We start from the raw sequence: 22975 nt of genomic DNA on the forward strand, positions 1-22975 counted from the left end.
TTCTCTATTTAAAATCTGCCATCAATGCTATGTCAAGAACAATTGATACAAAAATGTGGAATCTTCCAGGAATACAGTTTTAATTCACTATGGTTCTGCCCACTATTGAAGGACATCAAAATGTCATTCGGTTGGAGGTAAGTGTAAAATCCTTAATATATACCAAGACAGAATAGAGACTGAAGGCTTTAACCTTGAATCTAGAGGTCAAATTGAATTAATGGATGCAGGTAAGATGCACAAACAACTTTGTCTCCTCTAGACAAGACAAAATGAATCTATGGTTATGAAGAAGCTGGAGCTGAATATGTTAAGAAATTAACTGGTGCCTTGAAGTCAAAGCTTATTGAGAGCAATTAACCTCTGCGCAATATTAGTTGTAACAGTATGTTTGCTGTAGTAAGATGTATTACAATATATCTAGAAGCTGTTTGAACAAAAATGTGACATTTAAAAAGTTCGAGAGACATAGTTTCTGGGTAATTAATCATTTTGTTAATAATGCTAAGATATTAATAATAAAATAGGTCAGTGACACTCTCGAATGACAACGATGAATCATGGTGGTAGGCTCAAAGTTTATATGCCTTTAGAAGAGTGGGTGTTCCTGAGGGTGGCGATCCTCTTTGATTGGTTAACAATTAATGAAAGAGAATGAATATTACAAAGAGAGGTAGGCCTATTCTAATGAAGGGCTAGGTCAGGGGCAGGGGTGGGGCAGGGGGAGAGGAGATGTAGCTTTGATTATGTCATTGACTTATTAATTGCCCAGTCTTGGGAAATCTAGTCAAAGAACCTGAGAAGAGCAAAATGGGCTTCCCCCTACTGGGTGGGATCTGAACTAGATTGAAGAGGAAGTTAAATCAGTCTCATTATCAACAAAGTCCTTCAGAGACTGAGCCTTGAAATGAGGACTTTAGAAAAAAGAAGGAACTCTGGATCCCCCTAAATCATTGGTTGTTAATAATCATTTCTCCCAAAAACCCATACAATGTTAATGAAACACAGCACTCATCACCCCAAAGCAATTAGAGAAAGAGTTCCTTCGTTAAAGGGAAGAAGACTGATAGAGATCCAGGAGACTGAGGCCCAGAGGGGTACTTCTGGAAACTCTCTAGAAAAGACTGATAGACCTAGGTTAAGAACATTTGCCCTCACTGCAGTTGCTTACTGGGATATTTTTTTTAATCCACTGTGTGTATGTTGGATGGGGGGCAGGGAGGGTAATGATACACTGTCCTATGCAGAAATACAGCATTTCTTCTCTACAACCTCAACTCCTGGCTACCATGAAGGCCTCTCTGGGGAGCCTAAACAGTCTTGCTGACACCCCAGACCAGGAGGTGTTGGGGTAGAGGTGAGAAGCAGCTGATCATTCAGACCTCTTCCCTGAAATTGTTAAATTTCATCCTTTAGCATGTTGATGGGTTCAACCCAATTCAACCCATTCGACCTAAGAATGTTGGGTTACCACCAGAAATGAAGGAGTATAGACATGTGGGTCCTAGTGTCTTGAAGGAATTCACTTTCCCTTAAACAGTCTCCAAGTTAAAGAAAGGCATTTATTGGGGTGACACACCCAATCGGGCCTGCTCCCCATAAGGCAGAGCCCCAACCAGTTCTACTCCACGTTGGGGGCAGAGCATAGGTGGTGAGCCCTGCTTCCCAAGGGAGGCAGCACAGTCCTGCTTCCCCCCTAGGAGGCAGAGCAATTATCGGGGTCTATACACAGCTCTGTGGGATAGGGGGAAGGGGAAGAGGGGCAAGCATAGCTCTGGAATACTTGAGATATCGAGTAATCTGGAGGTGCCTTTGTTGTACGGATAAGCAAAGGGAACAGGAAAGGGGGAGAAGGAGAGTTATTGTGGAATGTCAGATGGAAGAGTGCTTTGTGAAAGCACACAGGTAAGTCCACAGTGGGTGGTTTCAATGCATAGTCTTCCTTGGTCACTTTTCTGGTTAGTCATATCCTGCATCATATCTCATGTCCTGCATCTTGTTTGCTCCATCTTCCTGGAGCATTCCTGTCTGTTTCACCTCATCAATGAGACCTATACCAGTACCACTCCAACACTGTGGACATTGGTGAGATACCACTTTTAGATCTCAAGAAACATTGTTAGTGAGAAAAATCTCCATTGGTACACTCAAAAAGTGTCTCTTCCAGAAAGCTTCCCGAATTTAAGTTGGGGTGAGTAGAAGAGAGTGTTTCTTCACTTGCTCCAATCTCCAAGTATCCCCTCTCCCCCACCTCAGGACAATCTACTATGTGCTGTCTGGAGGGCGTATTCTATGCCAAGTCAGTGACTTGAGGTCAAACACTAAGGAAAAAGGTGAGATGTCTTAAATTACACTGTAAGTGCTGGAATGCTCCAGATTCCATGACTTCTTTGCATCTAACTTTTCAAAGTACTTGAATTCTTTGGAGGGGTGGGTGGCATAAGCCTGTCCATCACCAACCTATTATTGTGCATATTACCTGAGGTTCAGCAACCCAAACCAGATCTAGTCTTGGGGCAAACCCTAGGAAATCATAAATTTTTTGGTTCATTATAGCCCCAACCAGAGTTTCCTTTGGCGAAATCTCTTAATGCAGCTTGTATCTAGGTGTGTGTCAAAGGATCAGTCAGTTTCCAATCAAGGTAAAGACTTGTATGTTGAGTACAATACAGCCACTAATCCCACCCTATAGAATATACAGAAAATACCAAGAGCTCACAAAATTCCATTAAAAATGCAGAAAAGCATCAAAAGACCATAAACAATCAATTTAATTCTCCTTCCACTAATGTGAGGCCTATTCACTTTCCACAGTGTCCTTAAGTTCTTCATATTCATAGCACCACCCTGTGGTTTGAGCTTCTCTCATTTTAGGGAAAACAACTTAGGGTTGCCATGTTGGCAACTCCCTTCCCCAACATTTTATTGAATTCTACTTTTCACAGGAATGTATACAGTCTCTTGGACTGAGAAAGATGCCTTATGGTTTGTATTTCCTTTGGAAAAGAAATGTAGTTGGGGTTGCTAAACATGCAAATGCCTTCCTATTGACCTCCAGAGCAGAGTAGAAGTCCAGATTCCTTGTTTCCCCATATTTTGCCAGTGGTCTCTTGCTGTTGCTCCTCCCAGTCTTCGTGGCCACACATACAATATTCTTCTCTCACCAAGAGGTGGGCTGCTCAGGAATTTTACTTTCTTTCAATAGAAGGGTGGGATAGATACCCACAACCCAAGATCTTGCTGCCTAGAAAATCTTCTCCATGGCTGTCAGTTGGTTGGGAACTTGTGTGTCTCTGCTACTAATTTTTTAGGACTTCTTGATATTCCCTTGCTGCTGCTGACTCTGGGGCTGGGAGAGGTCTATAGACTCCTTTTAATAGGCCAATGCAAAGTAGAGGCTCCTCCCATAACAGCCTTCCCCACAATAGTTTAAGTCAATCAATTTCTCTTGGGGCATCCTTTATCACTCAAGGACCTGTCCAAACGCTGCCTAGGAGGATTCAATCCAAGCCTCAAGCAAAGGTTCATCAAGCTGATCGCTGTCCCTCCCTACCACTTCTAGGAAAAGCTCAGCTGATCAGGTCATTGTGATAGGTCTCAGGGAAGAAGAAAGGGAGGTACCCTAGGAGAAAAGGCGTAGATTGTTGGAGGAGACATTAAAAAATATATACATCAAATGTCTACTTGTGATAGTGTACTAAACTAGGCTCTGGTGTGTACAGAGACAAATAATACACATTTCCCTCCCCTAGGGAACTCATAGTCTGATAGGAGATACACAGTTTCTGCTCTCAAGAAGCTTCCAGTAAGGAAGCTTGCAGCCACATGATGGAGATAGACAGACAGACAGACAGACAGACACACACACACACACACACACATACAGGTATGGACATAGAGACAAGGATGGACTGTACACAGTTGGGTCAAAGAAAGATTTTCCATCTGTAACAGGTAAGAAAACTAGCAGAGAAATTAAGGAACTTCTCCAACTTCTCCATAGGATGTCAGAAGGAACATCACAATGGGTACCCATATTTTCATGATATTCCCTCCACTTTCTCCAGCTTTTTGAAGTTGAATCCAGATATGGAAATGCTCAGACTCTGACCCCTTACTCCCTCTCTTTCCAGTGAGTCTTGAGTTCAGCCACTCAGTAGCTAAATTTTTTTGAACTTTATCATTTTTATTTAATATTTTAGTTTTCAACATTGATTTCCACAAGATTTTGAGTTACAAATTTTCTCCCCATTTCTACTCTCCTCCCCATTCCAAAATGGCATATATTCTGATTGCCTCATTCCCCAGTCAGCCCTCCCTTCTGTCACCCCACTCCCCACCCCATCCCCTTTCCCCTTACTTTCTTGTAGGGCAGGACAGATTTCTATGCCCCATTCCCTATATATCTTGTTTCCCAGCTGCATACAAAAACAACTTTTTTTTGAGCATCTGCTTTTAAAACTTTGAGTTCCAAATTCTCTCACCTCTTTCCTTCCCACCCACCCTCCCTAGGAAGGCAAGCAATTCAACACAGGTCACATATGTATCATTATGTAAAACACTTCCACAATACTCATGTTGTGAAAGGCTAACTATATTTCCTTACATCCTATCCCGTCCCCCTTTATTCATTTTTCTCCTTTGACCCTATCCCTTTTCAAAAGTGTTTGCTTTTGATTACTTCCTCCCCCTATCTGCCCTCCCTTCTACCATCCCCCCTTTTTATCCCCTTCCCCTTACTTTCCTGTGGGGTAAGATACCCAATTGAGTGTGTATAGTATTCCCTCCTCAGGTCAAATCCGATGAGAGCAAGATTCACTCATTCCCCCTCACCTTCCCCCTCTTCCCTCCCAACAGAACTGCTTTTTCTTGCTATTTTTATGTGAGATAATTTACCCCATTCTATCTCTCCCTTTCTCCCTCTCTCACCCCTTAAATTTATTTCATTTTTTTTAGTTATCATCCCTTCATATTCAAATCACCCTGTGCCCTCTGTGTGTGTGTATGTATATATATATGTATATGTATATTCCCTTCAACTACCCTAATACTGAGAAATGTCTCATGAATTACACACATCATCTTTCCATGTAGGAATGTAAACAAAACAGTTCAACTTTAGTAAGTCCCTTATGATTTCTCTTTCTTGTTTACCTTTTCATGCTTCTCTTGATTCTTGTATTTGAAAGTCAAATTTTCTATTCAGCTCTGGTCTTTTCTTTGAGAAAGCTTGAAAGTCCTCTGTTTTATCGAAAGTCCATATTTTGCCTTGGAGCACTATATTCAATTTCGCTGGGTAGGTGATTCTTGGTTTTAATCCTAGCTCCTTTGACCTCTGGAATATCAATTCCAAGCCCTTCGATCCCTTAATGTAGAAGCTGCTAGATTTTGTGTTATTCTGATTGTGTTTCCACAATATTCAAATTGTTTCTTTCTGGCTGCTTGAAATATTTTCTCCTTGACCTGGAAATTCTGGAATTTGGCGACAATATTCTAGAAGTTTTCTTTTTGGGATCTTTTTCAGGAGGTGACCGGTACATTCTTTCAATTTCTATTTTACCCTCTGGTTCTAGAATATCAGGGCAGTTTTCCTTGATAATTTCCATTGGATTTTTGGAGCTCTTTTGACATTTGGGTTAGTCTATTCTTTAAGGTATTATTTTCTTCAGTATTTTTTTGGGTCTCCTTTAGCAAGTCGTTGGCTTGTTTTTCATAGTTTTCTTGCATCTCTCTCATTTCTCTTCCCAATTTTTCCTCTACTTCTCTTACTTGCTTTTCCAGATCCTTTTTGAGCTCTTCCATGGCCTGAGACCAATCATATTTTTCTTGGAGGCTTTTGATGCAGGCTCTTTGACTTTGTTGTCTCATTCTGGCTGTATGTTTTGATCTTCTTTGTTGCCAAAAACAGAATCTAGAGTTTGAGTTTGAGTCTGAGTTCGTTTTCACTGCCTGTTCATGTTCCCAGCTGACTATTTGACCCTTGAGCTTTTTATCAGGGTATGACTGCTTGTAGAGTAGAGAGTACTTTGTCCCAAGCTTTAGGGTCCAAGCACTGCTGTTTTCAGAGCTACTTCTACTCCACCATTACCCCAGGCTCTGTCACAGCAGTGCTCCTCCTCCCCCAAGAACTGCCAACCAGGACTGCAATCCAGATCCAAGCAGGGCACAGCAAGAGAACTTGCCTTTGTGCCCACAAAGCCCTCCTTGCACTCCCACTCTGATCTGCTGCTAGATTCCTCCCACCGTGTGAGCCAGGGACTCATGAAGCAGCTGACGCTGTAGCTCTGGAAGCAGCCTCAGGTGTTTCCTGCTGCTGCTACAGTTTCCCACTAATCTGCTCTTTGGCATATGTAGGTTGAGAGGTCTGGTAACTGCCACAGCTCAATGATTCATGGCTCTAAGGCCTGTCATGGCCAGCTGACTCCTGGTCTTGTCTGTCCTGGTGTGGCCCACACTGGGCTATGCTCAGCTCCCAGCACCATGCGATAGACCCTTCCTGGTGACCATCCAGACTCTCCTGGGCTGGAGACCTGTTTCCCTCTGCTATTTTGTGGGTTCCGCAGCTCTAGAATTTGTTCAGAGCCATTTTTACAGGTGTTTGGAGGGATTTTGGGGAGAACTTAAACAAGTCCCTGCTTTCCAGCCACCATCTTGGCTCTGCCCCCTTGAGTAGCTAAATTTACTGTGATCACCCACCAGCCAATCATCCCTAAGTTGTTTGACCATGGTCCAGGTAAGTCCCTTGTAGGTTTGCCTGACTCTATTGAAATGGTTTCTGGGTCTTGAAGAATTAAAAAAAAAAAACTTTAAGGGCATCTGATTTGGAGGGTAAGTAACATACAGGTTTTCCTTGGGAATTTTGCCCTGAAATCACCTCACCCTTTTTTATAATTGTTTTTTCTTTGTTATTCTGAAATGACCTTTAAAGCATTCTGAAATGTAGGCTGATGTGTCTCAATTCCTTTTTATTTATTTTTTATTCATCTGCTTTTCTTTCCTTTGCCAAACCTAACCAGAAAAGTCAACATGTTTTGTTTTCTTCTCTCTCTTACACTGAGATTTCAAGAGTGTTTGCTAATAGATTTTACTGCCTTGTTCTATTTTTAATTCAACAAGCATTGATTAAGCCTCTACTATATGTCAGGCACTGTGCCGGGCACAGGAGTTAAAAAGACAAAAGTGAAACAAATCTTGCCTTTCTCAAGGAATTGACATTCTATTGGGGATGGAATACAATGATTTCACAAATAAGGAATTACAAAATTTATTACATATGTACATATATTTATTATATATTATGTATTATTTATTACATATAAACATACCCACATAGTAATTTTTTGAGGAGTGCATTGATAATGGGGAGATCAGAATAGCCTCATGTAGCACTTGAGTGGAGTCTTGAAGAAAGATGGAGATTCCAAGAGTTGGAGTGAGGGAGAGCATTTCAGACTCTAGGCACAGCTTGAACAATAGTGTGGAGGTGGAGAAATGGAATGTCATATGGGAGGAACAGAAGTAGACCAGTGTGACTGGTACACAGAGCAGAGGAGAGCAAGTAATGTGGGATCAGTTTAAAACAGGGGCTATTCTTTTTTTTAATTTTTTTATATTTTTTTTTCCAATTACATGCAAAAAACAATTTTAAACATTTATTTTTTAAAATTTTGAGTTCTAAATTCTCTCCTTCCCTCCCAACCCTGCTCCCTCGATGAGAAGGTGATATAGATTATACATGTGCAGTCATGCAAAACATATTTCTGTATTAGCCATGTTTCAAAGGAAAACACAGAACGAAAAAAAAAACAAGCAAAACCAAAACAAAACTAAAAAATCAAACCAAAACCAACAACCACCTCAAGAAAAATAAAGTAAAAAAAAGTACGCTTTGATTTGCATTCAGACTCCATCAGTTCTTTCTCTGGAGGCAGATAGTATATTTCATCATGATCCCTTGGAATTGTCTTGGATCATTGTGCTGAGAATAACTAGATCATTCACAGTTGGTTGTTGTACAACATTGCTATTACTCTGTATAGTGTTCTCCTGGTTCTGCTCACTTCACTTTGCATCAGTTCATATAAGTCTTACCAGGTTTTTCTGCTCATCATTTCTTATAGCACAATAGTAGTCCATCACAATCATATACCACAAACTGTCCAGCCCTTCTGCAATTAATGAGCATTTCCTCAACGTCCAATTCTTTGCCACCACAAAAAGAGCTAATGTAAACATTTTTGTACCTAATTTTTATACACTTTTCTTTTTCTTTGAGCCCCTTGGACTATAGACCTAGTAGTGGTGTTGCTGAGTCAAAGGATATACACAGTTTTGTACCCCTTTGGGCACAACAGAACAGGAATAATTAACCTTGGGTGTGTGGTTAGATGTCCATGAACTTGAATGGAAAAAAAAATTACCCCTTTATTTTCATTAATCTCATACTAAAAGCTAGCATTCCTTCAACTGTGAATGTTGGCAACAGACATATTCTGAGAAGGGGTGTGTAGGTAGGTTTCATCAGATTGCCAAAGGGGTCCATGACACAAAAAAAGCATAGAACCCCTGGGGTAGATAAAGATATTGAAGCTAGGTTGTGAATGGTCCTGAATACCAAATAGAAGGGTTTGTATTTTATCCTAGAATCTTAGGGACACCCTACAGCTTCTGGAGCATAGGAGTGACCTGGTTACATCCATGCCTTAGGAATATCATTTTGGCAGCCATATGGAAGATGGATTGGAGAGGGGAGAGATGAAGCAGGGAGACCTCTTAGGAGGCAAGAAGTGATGAATGGCTGAACAAGTTGTAGTACATGATTATGATAGAATACTGCTGTACTCTGAGAGATGATAGCTCAATGATCTTAGAAAAAACATGGAAAGACTTGCATGTAATAATGAAGAATGAAATGAGCAGAACTAGGAGAATATCGTATACAATAACTTCAATATTGTTTGAAGAACAACTTTGAGTGGATAAGTTATTTTGACTATTATAAATATCCAAATTAATGATAAAGGACATCTGAAGAAAGATGCTATCTGCCTATAGAGAAAGAACTGATAAATAGAAAGATGTATAGAATAGTTTTACATATGTGTGTATATGTTTGTGTGTGTGTGTGTGTGTGTGTATACACACATCTATTTGTGTCTAATGGTAGCCATCTCTAGGGGTGGGGTCAGGGTAGGGAAGAAAAAAAGAAATTTACATGACAATTTTGTTGGATATTTGAAAGGAATGGCAAGTTATGCATAGTAGATTTATTGTACTATGTTATGGAAATGCTTGTTTTATTCCATAAACTAAAAATTGAATACATTTTAAAAATTTTTTAAAAAGAATATTGTAAGGGCAAGCAAAGTGGGACTTTTGCTGTTTTTCTTTTGGAGTGCTTCTCAGCACTAAGGAATCTAGTGCCTTTGCTTGAGTCTTGCCTTTGTTTGAATCAAGAGTCTTTGAGTGAAGAGTCATTGATTGGAAATAGTATGTATACTCTGAGGTGAGGTTTTGCTTTGGGGGCTCATTGATTGGAAGAGTGTTCATGTAATGTAGCCAGATGAGACTCTGGGTCGCCATTAAGGAGCCCCTCTGGCTTTGAAAACCCAGATGCTGATGCTTCTCTCTCTGGTAACTATGTATGTATTGTCTTGGTCAGACATTTAGAAGCCCTGTCTGTTGAATTGTGTTTATTTTCTCTGTTTATAATTTCTCCTTACAGTTTCTGTTTGCATTTTGTCTGAAGTTCAGGGTGCTGACTTTTTCCCCTGAACTAAGTGAATGATATACATATGTTTAATTAAAGTAAGATTGTTAATCTCTTAAAGTTATTTTCCTTTAGAAAAGCAGATCAAAGAGATTGTGCTAGCAGCCCTCCTGTGTGCTGGTGTTATTGACATTACACCCCCACAGCAGCTGCTAGTAATATTGTTGTTACAAATATATACCAGGTCAAGTAACCTGAGACAAAAAAAGAAAGAAGTAATGAGGGTCTCAAGTAGGGTGGTAGCTGTATGAGTGGAGAGAAGGGAACACATTCAAGAGATGTTGGAGGTAAAATCACATCACTTCATAAACTGGATTTGAATATGGGAAATGAAAGTGAAGAGTCAAGGATGATTCTGAGGTTGGGATCCTGGGTGAACCAGAAGAATGGGGTAGAGTCATTGGGAAGTGGGGAGGTGAGTTTTGAGAAGAGGAAAGATAACTTTTGAGGGGGAATGACATGTTGGTTTTAAGGTGCTTATGAGACATCAGGTGGAGATGTCCCAGAGGCAGTTGGTGATATGGGACTGGGGTTCAGGAGAGAGATGAGAACTGGACATGTAGATTTGGTAGTAATTTACATAGAGATGATGGTTGAACCCATGGAAATCACCTCTGACAGTAACGAAAGAGAGTCGTTCCTATAACAGGCCCCTGAGGTCCACCCAAGTAAAGGGAGCAGGACATGAATGATGATCTAGGAAAGGAAATTGAGAGGGAATAATCAGGTATGTAGGAACCCCAATTCCAAACAGTGTGGAAAACCCTGGGTAGAAAGAGTTTCCAGAATGATTGATTGACAGAGGTCAAGAAAGTTGAGGAATGAGAAAAAGCTTTTGGGTTGAGTAATTAAGAGTTTAAATATGACTTACTTTGTAGAGCAGTTGGGTGGCACACTAGATAGAGTGGCAAAACTGGGGTCGGGAAGACTCATCTTCCTGAATTCAAATCTAGCCTCAGACACTTACTACCTGTGGGACCCTGGGCAAGTCACTTCACCCTGTTTGCCTCAGTTTCCTCATCTATAAAAAGAGCCGGAGAAGGAAATAGCAAACCACTGCAGCATCTCTGCCAAGTGAACCCCAAATTGGGTCACAAAGAGTCAGACAAGACTGAACAACTTGTCTCTTAAATGGAAAAGACTTTTTAAAAACACGGACTTAGTTCTATAAATTCTTGGAAGTCTTTTGAGTATTCAAGTGTCTCTTTTACTTCCATACAGGATACTTCGACTCTACGGGAAGCTGATTAAAAGCGATAAAAATTACTTTAAAGCTTTCGAAACACATTCTGCATGTTCTCTCATTTGAGCCCATGACAGCCTTGTGAGTGTTGGTGCTACAAGTGTGATTATGCCTATTTCACAGATGAGTAGATTGAGACTCAGAGGGGGTCACTGATTCACATGTGGTCACACAGCTAGGGTTGGAGCTTAGATTGGAACCCATCTATGTTCAATGTATGTTTGGAAAGCACTAAGACACAGTTCATAATGCTCAGATGGATCTGGGATCCCCTAGACGTGAGAGTTCCCTCTAGTGATGCAAATCACAACCTATTCATGCTGTTCTGTCCTGTGCCATTCAGTCCCATCCTCTGTTCATGACCATGCCTTCCCCATAAGGAGAGTCTATCCGCTATCCTTCTGTGATTCAATAAGGAAGGTTCTCTTTCACAGGGTGCTATAAAGAGTTAAAATGCTACTTTCTGCCTGTCTGTGTAACAAAAGAGAAGTAGCCCCTTGCCATCCATAGGATTATAGCCTGCCTGGTGGGGGTGGGGGCTTGAGTGGGGGAGGGGAGTAAGTCTCATTGCTTCCTGAATCTAAGTTGTTTGATCTTTGTTCCTTTCAATGCTTTGATTTAAAAAAAAAAGATGATGTTTGCATGGATGCGGTTTACCTTGTGGTTTCCTTTTGCTGGTTATATGAAGTATTTTTTATTTTATTGTGGTTTTGAAGTTTGATGAGATGCCTGCATGAATTGTACTTTGAATTCTTCCTTGGAATTCTATACATTTTCCTTCTTATTTACAGAGTACTGCTTCTGGTGAGTACTGGGATGTCTTCTAGAGTAATTTTTTTTAGTCACTCCCATCTTCCTAGTTACCCAGGTTCATGCCCATCATCTGTTACTCTTCACTCTCCTTCATTCTGGGGCAGCTAGGTGGTGAAGTCGATAGAATATTGAACCTTGAGTTAGGAAGACCTGAGTTCGAATGATTTCAGAAAAGGAAGGACCTACATGAACTGATGCAAAGTGAAATGAGCAGAACCAGGAGAACATTGTATACAGTAACAGTAATATTGTATGATGATCAGCTATGAATGACTTAGCTATTCTCAGTGATACAATAATCCAAGACAATTCCAAAGGACTCATGATGAAAAATGGTATCCACCTCCAGAGAAAGAAATGATGGAGTCTGACTACAGATCAAAGCATACTATTTTTCATTTTCTGTATGGTTTTTTTTTGTATTTTTTGGTCTGTCTTTTCTTTCACAACATGACTAATATGGGAAATATGTTTTGCATGATTACACATGTATAACCAATATAAAAATATTTATTGTCTTGGGGGGGTGGAGGGAAGGGAAGGAGGGAAAGAATTTAGATTTAAATATCAAATTTTAAAAAAGAATGTTAAAATTGTTTTTACATGCAATTGGGTAAAATAAAATATTATTTAAAAAAAAGGAAGAGCTGAGTTCAAATCCTGCCTTAGCCACTAGCTATGTGACCCTGGCCAAGTCACTTAGCCTGTCTGCCTCAGTTTCCTTAACCCTTAAAACAGTGATAATAATAGTACCTACCTCCCAGAGTTATTGTGAGGATAAAATGAGAAAATATTCATAAAATTCTTTGCAGACCTTAACATGCCATAGAATTGCTAACCGTTACTCACATATCTAAATAGTTACCAGTCAATTCTATCTCCACAACTTCTATCACATCTGTCTCCTCCTCTCCACACGGGTTCAGGCTTTTATCATCTCTTGCCCAGTTTATTGAATAGACCTCTAATTGGTCTTCCCGCTGTAAGTCTTTCCCCTTCTCCAATCTTCCTTCAGAGTGGTCAAAGTGATGTTCCTAAAGCACAGGGTTGGATCATGTCAGTTCTCCACCCCACCCCCACCTCTAGAAGGTTTAATGGCACCCCATTCCCTCTAGAATCAAAGACAGACTTCTCTGTTGGCATTTAAAATCCTTCACAACCTGGAGCCTGGCTTTTTTTTAAACTGTTATCACATACAGCATTCCATCTGTCTCTGTGCCCAGTCTAACCTCCATGCCTGAGATGCATTTCCTTTTCACCCCTGCCTCTTAGAATTCCTAGCTTCTTTGAAAGTTCAGCTCAAGCTTCATTTCCTACACTAGTGTGCCTTTCTTGATTCATCCTCCCCTCCCCCAGCTGCTAGTACATAGCCCTGAAATTACTTTGTTTTTTCTTTGTATATACATTTTTAATAATTTTATACGTACTTACTATGTGCATGAGGGAATGTAAGTTCCTGGAGGAGTTCCTAGAGGCAGCTAAGTAGTGCCTTGGATAAAACTCTGGGTATGGAATCAGGAAGACTCACATTCAAATCTAACCTCACCCACTTACAAGCTATGTGGCCCTGGGTAAGTCATTTAATCTCTGCCTTTCTCAGCTATTATATGCCAAGCACTGTGGATACGAAGACAAAATGAAATAGTACCTGTTCTCAAGGAAGGAAAATTTATTAAACACCTGCACTGTGCTAAGCACTTTACATATAATATGTGATATAATATTTGATCCTCACAACAATCTTGGGAGGGGATGCTATTATTATTCTCATTTTAAAGTTGGGGAAACTGAGGCAGTCAAAGGTTAAGTGACTTGTCTAGGGCCACAGAGCTTTTAAGTGTCTGCACCTGGATTTGAACTCTGGTTCTATTGACTTACTAGAACCTAGCACTCTATCCACTTTACTGACTAGCTCCTTTGGAGAGCTCCAAACATGATAGGAAAAATAGACACACAGTCTCCATACACAATTCAGTAAAGGAATAGTGTGCATGCTGAATCCTCCAACACTGAGTAGCTATGGAGCACAGATGCCAAGAAAGACAGACAAAGCCACTTGTGGAAGGCTTCCTGGAGAAGAGAGCTTTGATTTTTCATCTGTTTCCTTTCTGAGAGAGGAAACTCAGTGCCCTGGTGACCCTCACAACCAAGACTTTCCTCCGACCCCACAAGCTTCAGACATTGATCTGGGGCATCCAAAAATGTTACCCAGATGTGACTGTCATTGTGGCTGATGAGAGTAAGAAGCCAGAGAAAATTGACAACTGTTATGTGGAACATTACATCATATCCTTTGCAAAGGTATGTATTTGTGAGGTCCTGTGGAAGAGGGGGTGGAGATCCAGTTGCTTCTATGGTGACGTGTGTTTGGAAACATGTATATGTGTATGGACCATGGGTTGGAAGGGTGGCAATGCCTTTGCTTGGCCCAGCACCCTTTGTTCTTCTTAGGAAAGATGCCACATTGAAATATCTACATTGATGATACAGATGATCTGGGAGTGATGTCACTTGGAATTTGAAATTTAGCATGGTCCTGACATGTGCCAACAACATGATGTAGTGGCTACAGAGCCAGCCTTAGAACCAGGAAGATCTGGAGTCAAGTCCTGTCTCTGACACATACTGGCTTGTGACCCTTGGCAAGTCACCTAACAGCTGTCTGCCTCAGTTCTCCAACTGTAAAATGGGGATAATAATAGTTGGGAGGATCAATTAATCAATAAACATTTATTAAGTGTCTACTATGTTCCAGACATTGCACTAAGTACTGGATCAAATAAGATATTTGTAAAGCACTTAACACAGTGCTCAGCACACAGTAGGTGTTATATATTATTATCCATGATTTATTTCATTATTATGCAACTTCTCAGTGCTCCAGGAAACTTTACAAAATTCTAAGTTGTGGAGAAGGTGTTGTTGATCTGAATTGCTAGACGTTGTTTCCTCACTCAAGTGCCTCCCTTCTGTTGATTATTTCCAATTTATCTGGTGTATAGCTTGTTTGTACATAGTTGCTTGCACGTTGTCTCCCTTGTTTGACTCTGAGCTCTTTGAGAGAAAGGACTGTCTTTTGCCTCATTTTGCATCCCCAACACTTAGCATAATGCCCAGTGCATAGTAGGCATCTAAGTTGAGCAGTAGAGAGAACAATGGGCATGGAATCTGGAAGATAGAAGTTCAAGATGTGGACTCAAATACTTTCTGGCTGTGTGACCATGAACAAGTCTCTTAAACTCTTGTCTTAATTTTCACAACTATAAAATGAGGCTAATAATAGAACCTACCTACCAAGGTTGTAAAGATAGAATGAAATAAATTTGTAATGCACCTAGCATAGCGCCTGGCATATAGTAGGTGGTTAATAAACACTTGTTCCTTTCCCCTTAATAAATACTTTTTGATTGGCTGACACCACACCAATGAATTCACAGATCTAGTTCCTATCACTGTCCCTTTGGTATGTGACCACTAAGAATGTGTGATATTGTAAGAATTCACAACATGTCAGATCCATCCTTTGGAGAATACTTGCCTCAAGAGAGCTGAAAGTTTAATTGGGTTCACCATCTTTTCTCCACCTTCATCCGTTCCTGTTTTCACCATGCTGAAGATGGCTAGCATTACCTTTTAGATAAAGATACACCACTGCCTGAGCAGAAGTGTCCTCTCTCTAAGCTTGTACTATCTTGGGGTGGGGTGGGCAAGCAGGCATTAACTTCTATGAACCGAATGAAGAAATAGAGGATCTATGTGCTAAATAAAGGCTTTTTCTTTCTATCTCTTACTGGGCTAAAGTGCTGGGGAGATGGAGTTCTGAGAGTCACTAAGAAATTAATAGTATCAACAAGGATAGAGTAGGCAAGAAAGAAGGAAAAATGTCCTTAGGGCTTCATTTCTCTTTCATGATACTTGGGGCACAGCAAGCGTTGATCACCGGGAGAAATTCCTTGGACTCCATTGATTATTTTTGAGTCATTTTATTTTAGTTTGTTTTTACACCCTAGTGACTTTAACTTAACCCATCTCCATATTGAATTGTCCTTTGCATCAAAGACAGGCACTTAAGCAACACCTCCAAACAGACAGCATATACCTTCAAGAATGGCTGCACAAGTTGTGGTATATGATTGGAATGGAATATTATTGGGCTATAAGAAACAAAGAGCAGGGTGATTTCAGAAAAAAAAAAGACTTATATGAACTGATACAGAGTGAAGTGAGCAGAACCAGGAGAGCATTATACACAGTAACAGCAATATTGTATGATGAACAATGGTGAATGACTTAGCTTCCAATGCCAAGTCCAAACCCAGCATGGGTGGGATGCCTTCAGGCTTTGGAAAGTTCCCCAATTTACTTTTGTATCCCTGGACCACTCTCTTTTGTCCATCATGAGCAGGTGACCATCTTATGACTACTTAGTCAGTAGAGATGCCCTGCGCTTTACCCAACCCTGCTAATATGTCATTTTTTGGCCCTCAAGAGCAAGGTCTATCGACAATGAGATCCTATATTTTACCATGCCTCTTTTGCATGTTTGGGTATCAAACCATATAAAAAAGAAGGTCTTGGGAACCATGGGCATATCAGATTGTGAGGAAGATCCGAGGTCTGCTTCATTAGAGGGGACCATGGACCCTTTAATAAAGTGCCATTGACTCACAGCTCTGCCTTAGCGGTTTTTCTTGCAAATTGGACAATTATAATCCCCATATGGACTGACAATAATCCACAGACATAATATTTTTTCTTTTAAATACATTTTATTGCTGCGTTTTGTCATCACATCATAGTTGTCTTTTTCCCCCTAGTCCAGATTAAAATTTCCTTCTCTTATAACAAAGAAGAATAAGCAAAAATCTGATATAGTAATTGTATCTAACAACATATATGCTATTTTGCCCACTTAGTTCCCTACCTCTCTGCTGGGAAAGGGGAGGTGTGTTTCCTGATCTATTCTCTAGGATCACCACTGTTTTTTCCAATTACTTAATTGAAATTAATTAATTCAGCTTCCTTTTACATGGACTCATTCTAACAAACACAAAGTTTGATGTTTTTGGCAGAGATGGGTAGCAGGACCGCTGCCAGACTGTGAGCTCAGCATACATCACCAGCCAAGGAAGACAAATATGGACACAGATGCTTTAGCTATCCCATAGGCAGGCACATCAGAAATATTGGTTATACTCATTGAAGGAAGGAAGGAAATTTGAAATATACAGGGAGCAAGGCTGCTTGTGTAAGAAAGCAAACCTGAGAAACTGTGACTTCCACTAGAGAATGTGCCAATATAGGGATTAAACATATCACTGGCCTAATCCTCCTTGCAGCAACTGAGATGTACAATTGGTAGCAAGTGAATCTATAAGATAAAGGTCTAGTAGAAGTGATACAGGTCAAGAATCAGGGGTCTTAAGAACGTCTGGAAGACACTCTGCAGTTGAGGGAGCAGCTCAATGGAAAAAATGATGAAGTTTGAATCAGATGCCCTGACCTTAAGTCCAAACACTGCCGGTTATTACCCATGACCTTGGGATGACTTTGTACAGCCCTGCCTCACATGCAAATCAAGACACCATCCTTGTGATATCATTGGTCCTCTTTGAGAACAAAGGATGAACAAGGCAAAACAACAATCGGGGGAACTAACTGAACCACTGCAGACCCCAGTTTCTTTATCTGTGAAATGAGGAGATTGAAAGAAGGTTTCTATTGTCCCTTCCAGTTCTAAGCCTAATGATCCTAGGCTGGAAGACTGAAGCTGACTTCTATCTACATGGACTAATCTCTACATAGGATCCAAGAAAGCAAACTGGTCAAACTATTGAAAGATAGATGCTCCATTGCTACAGAAGATGCCCACAGTGGAAATATGGGCCAAGAGAAAACTTTGCAGATGGTGTGAAACAAATTCTATTAGCTGATGGTGGGGGACGCATGTACAGCAGATGTGACGAGTGCTTATTACGTGCAAGGAAGGTACTAGTGACCTGAGGTTATTTACCTGGTAGTGCATAAGCTTCAAAAAGTCTTTGGAGTTAATATCCGTAGACTTCTTCTCTCTGGAAGGGAATAGGGATAATATAAGCATTATCCTAGGGGTGATGGACCACTTCACCTGATGGACCACACCTACCCAATTAGTAACCAGGAGGTTTCTCTAATAGTCAAGGTATTGTGGGAGAAGTATTTTTCTGTGTATGGATTTTCTGCCAGGATTCCTTCTGATCAGGGTCAAGATTTTGAAGCAAGCTATTCAAGCAGGCATCGGACTTGGCAGGAATTGAGATGTATAGAACTATACCATTCCATGCTCAAGTAGAAGTGCAACCAGAGAGTTTTAATTACATGTTCCTCAACATCCTGGTGACCCTGAGGCTTGATGAGAGGACTCAGTGGAGTTATCATATGACCTTTCTCATGCATGCACGTAATGTGATCTGCAATGACACTACAGGTTTCACTCCATCCTTACTGAGGTTGGGTGACAGTCACATCTGCCTAGAGAGAGCACTACTTGGGAGTGTAGGGTTGGTTGCTTAGCAGCATTTTGTAGGTCTGCTGTGTAGGTATGATTCCAGTCTGGTTGAGAAAGAAATTACTTACTGCTTGTGCTACTGATGTGTGCTTTGAAATCCAAAAAGATAGAGAAAATGTGAAGACTCAAATTGGGCTCTGAAATAAGTAAAAAGAGGCCCTACCATCTAGTTATGGAATTAGCTCAGAAGGACACAGAGTAAGAAAGGATGATATGATGTTACAGTTTGCTATCAGGAACTCTAACCAGGGAGTTGAGGTCAACCAAGAAATCTTGGTGTCCATTGAAAGGAAGGTGACAAATTAGGGGAAAGCTGGCATAGACAGCTATTCCATATCAAGTAGTAAAAGGATTGGGTTATGAAACAGTCCCAGGCTATGAAACAGTCGCACAGAAAGGTGAGTGCAAAGATGGTGCATCATAACTTCCTATGAGTGAGTTAGTTGCACTCTCTGGTAAGCAGGAGGACAAGAGCAATGGAGAGGAGTGAAAGGGATCGCTAAGGAGAACTTATTCACCAGCCGGAGATGAACAGTTGGTGCCAGATGAAGGCTCAATGGGAAGGATTTGGATCAAGATGCAGGTGAAAAGGAAACTGCATGTTAGCACCTTCTTGAGTATTTGGAAAGTTTTCCAAGATTCACCCAGAATGAGAGGAGACCTCTGCTCAGATAAGGAAGGGCAGTTTTATAGACCCAAAGGGAAATGTGGCTATTTACAGAGCCTGACAACCTAGGGACTGGACATGGTGGCATTCAATCTGGCAATTCAATCTACTATTCCAACACTGGATGTGTAGGCCAGTGGGCCTTAGGATAATAAAGGTACAGGACTAACAGTGAGGTGTCACAGAAGTTCCAGAGTTATCTGACCAGGGACTAGGTCAGTGGTGGAGAACCTGCGGCCTTGAGGCCGCATATGGCACTCTAGGTCCTCAAGTGCGGCCCTTTGATTGAATCCAAACTTTACAGAACAGATTTGCGGCCTCAAGGCCACAGATTCCCCACCCCTGGACTAGGCTGATCAATATGATATTCCTACAATAACGGGAGAGACTCATGCAGTCAGTCGATTCTTATTGATATATATATATGAAATGTATACCTGGCACAAAATCTCAACATATAAGCTATGTGTTATATGTTTACATATTACCTAGTTATTTGATTTACTGTATGCAACTCTGAAATGTGATGGTATCTAATATGTATTTGTTTTTTTTAAATAGTATTTTTTTCTCCCAATTCTATGTAAAAACAATTTTTAGCATTCATTTTTATATGATTTTGAGCTCCAAATTTTTCTCTCCTCCTCCCTCCCTTCTCCTTTTCCTAAAATGGTAAGCAATTTGATATAGGTTATATATGTGCAATCATTTAAAGCGTATTTCCATGTTAGTCACATTTGTGAGAAGATGAAACAGATTGAAAGAGAAAAAAACACAAAAAAATTAAGTGAAAAAAGTATGTTTTGCTCTGCATTCACAGTCTATCAGTTCTTTATCTGGATGTGGATAGCATTTTCCATCATGAGTCCTTTGTAATTGTCTTGGATCATTGTGTTACTGAGAAGAGGTAAGTCATTCATAGTTGATTGTCACACAATGTTGCTATTACTCTGAACAGTATTTTTCTGGTTCTGCTCATTTCACTTTTCATCAGTTCATGCAAGTCTTTCCAGTTTATTCTGAGAGCATCCTGCTCATTATTTCTTATAGCACAATGGTATTCCATTACATTCATATACCACAACCTGTTCAGCCATTCCCCAGTTGATGGGCATCCCCTCAATTTCAATATATTGCCATGTGGTATGTATTTGAATGTGACTGATACACAATGCTTTACAACATGCAACTTTGCCATATGACATTTTGTACTGTGTTCTTGCATGTGAGCTTTATGTTTGCTATCCTGTAAGCAATTCTAATTTGTGTGTTAGGCTGTTGTTTAGTCATTTTCATTGTGTCTGACTCTTTGTGACCCCATTTGGAGTTTTCTTCACAAAGATACTGGGGTAGTTTGCCATTTCCTTCTCCAGATCATTTTACAGATGAGGAAACTGAGGCCAACAGGGTTAAGTGACTTACCCCAGGTCACACTCTTAGTAAGTGTCTGAGCTAGATTTAGACTCAGGTCTTCCTGACTCTGGGCCTGGTGCTCTATCCACTGTGCCATCTAGCTGGAACTGAGTACCTAAGGCATGAGCCATCTGGGATGTTTGCCTGCAACTAAGTGGTAAACACAGTAATGCATGCTTCATATTGTGTATTTCCAGCATTATCTGTACACTTGAGGTGATTTGCAAGGACAACAAATTTTTTACTGAGGGGCCAAGGAGAAAAATCACCATGATTTCATTGTTATGATTATTGGTACCCAGAGAGATCATTCTTTGGAAATATAGAATGGGTTGCTTAGGAGCATGTGTCTGCTGCCACCTAGGCATGATTCTGGATTCCAGATAATTACTTACTGTCTGTGTTAGGACAAAGGGTACACATGGTTCAAGACTCTCTTCAGGGAGAGAGAGGTGGGGGAGGGAGGGAGGGAGAAGACTTTGGGAAGCAGCAGGCAGGAGCATGTCTTAACATAACCCTGATTTTCAGCTTGCTTTCTTAAAGAATTTAGGGAATTTCCCCTTGGGAAAGGTAAGGGGTTCACCCTCTCAGTTAGGTCAAAATGTGTTGCTTCCAGTGAAGGAGTTCATTTACTCTGTGTGTTTTCTGGTGTATTTTTATCTGTATAACTTTTCTGATTTTGTTTATGTGCTTAGAAAAATTCACAGTTCACTATTTGTGATGATCTTTTCTGTAACTAGCACTTAGTGATAAGGAATCAAGCCTGAAGGTGTGAGCTTGGAGGAACTCCTTCCTTTTTAAGCGATAATGACCAGAAATGAAACTTGAACCCAAGAAAAAAGTCATTTCCCTAGACCAGCAATATTTTGGGGGTGCAGATAAATATAATTCTAGTCTGATATTTTCTCTCTGAGGAGCACAGAGTGGCTAGCCTTGTAGTCCCTTCTCTGGCTCCCTAAGAAGCAGCAGTAAAAGTCTCCTTTGAAGAGGGATGGACAAGATTCTTTAGATATCTATCAAAGCCCCTAATTTTAGAGCTGGAAGGGACTTAGAGATTATCTGCCCTGTCTAATTTTTACAGATGAGAAAACTGAGGTCCAAAGATGTTAAGTGACTTGCCTAAGGTCACACAGGTAGGAAGTGATGGGGCAGATTTCGAACCCAGGTCCTTTGGCTCCAAAGCCAATGATCTTTTTTTTTCTTTTGAATTTTTTTGATTAAAAAATATTTATTTTCTTTCCTTCTCATCCTCACCCCATTGAAAAAGCAAAACATTTGTAATAAATATGCACAATTAAGCAAAACAAATTCCTGTATTGGCTATCTCCGAAAAGATCTCTTTCTGTATCTTGAGTCCTTTGCCTTTCTGTTGGGAAGTGGGTAGCATGCTTCATCATTGAGCCTCTGTAATCCTGGCTCTACATTGAGCAGAGTCCTTAAGTCTTTGCCAGTGGTCTTTCCACTTTACCACACTGCCTCTCAAATTGCTTGGGTTCTATCTGGTTGCAGAGTGGTGGAATCACAAGGCAAGGACTCATATTGGTGGGTAGCTTTCTGAGATAGGAGGTTTCAAAAAAAAGAAGTAGTTGGAGTGCTGGGGTCAGAAAAGGAAAGACCCCACTGGGGTGAGTCAGCGATGGCATACCCAAGCCCAGCAGTCCTGGCAAAAGCCTGATGACTCTGGAGCCAGCAAAGTGAATGGCTGCCCCTGAGAAGCATTAGCAACTCTGTAGGTTAGAGACTGAGCTGAAAGGAGACAAAGAATAAATGATCCCTCCCCCCCAACTCCCGCACTTGACTTGGTGGCAGAAGTAGTTTCTTCTCATCTTTGTGGCAAGGGGGGCTAAGAATGATTTTGTTGCTTAGTTTTCTCTTATTATTTACTCTGCTCTTCCCTTTGCCAGGGCTGGTTTGCTGGAAGAAACCTGGCCCTATCTTAGGTTACTACCAAGTACTTGCTGTGGGTGGATGATGACTTTCTTTTCACTAAAGAGGCAAAGAATGAGGTTCTGGTGGATGTTCTGGAAAAAAAAAACAGAGGTGGATATAGTAAGAAAAACTTTCTTCCTCCTTTCTTCCTACCCTGGCCTCCCAAACTTTCCTTTCTTCTTCCCTCCCTCTCTCACTCCTTTCCTTTTTCTTTTCCTTCCTTCCTCTTTTCCTTCTTTCCTCCCTCCTTTCCTTCTTCCTTCCTTCCTTCTCTCCCTCCTTCCTTCCTTCCTTTCTTCCTTCCTTCCTGATTTTTAACAAATATTTAGTGAGCACTTATTTGGCACACACTCTCCATTCAGTCAGATGGTGGTGTGACACAACATGGCATACAGTGGCTATGATCCTGACCTGGAGTCAGGTGATGTGGGTTTGAATCCTACCTCTAACACTAGCTGTATGCCCATGGGAAGATTGTTTCAACCTGTCTAAGCCTGTGTACTCCTCTGAAAATTGGGCTAATGAGATTTGTTCTACCAACCTCACAGGGTTACTGTGAGGAAAGTGCTTTTGTAGAGCTAAAAACACCATGTC

At 40.7% G+C, this 22975-nt stretch overlaps 1 pseudogene; it reads left to right on the forward strand.

Annotated features, from left to right (window-relative positions):
* The window catches only part of LOC118846973, a 36889-nt pseudogene that overhangs the window by 11246 nt on the left and 2668 nt on the right, over positions 1–22975 (forward strand).

Source organism: Trichosurus vulpecula, chromosome 4 (genome assembly GCF_011100635.1).
Source record: "Trichosurus vulpecula isolate mTriVul1 chromosome 4, mTriVul1.pri, whole genome shotgun sequence".
NCBI classification, from domain to species: Eukaryota; Metazoa; Chordata; class Mammalia; order Diprotodontia; family Phalangeridae; genus Trichosurus; species Trichosurus vulpecula.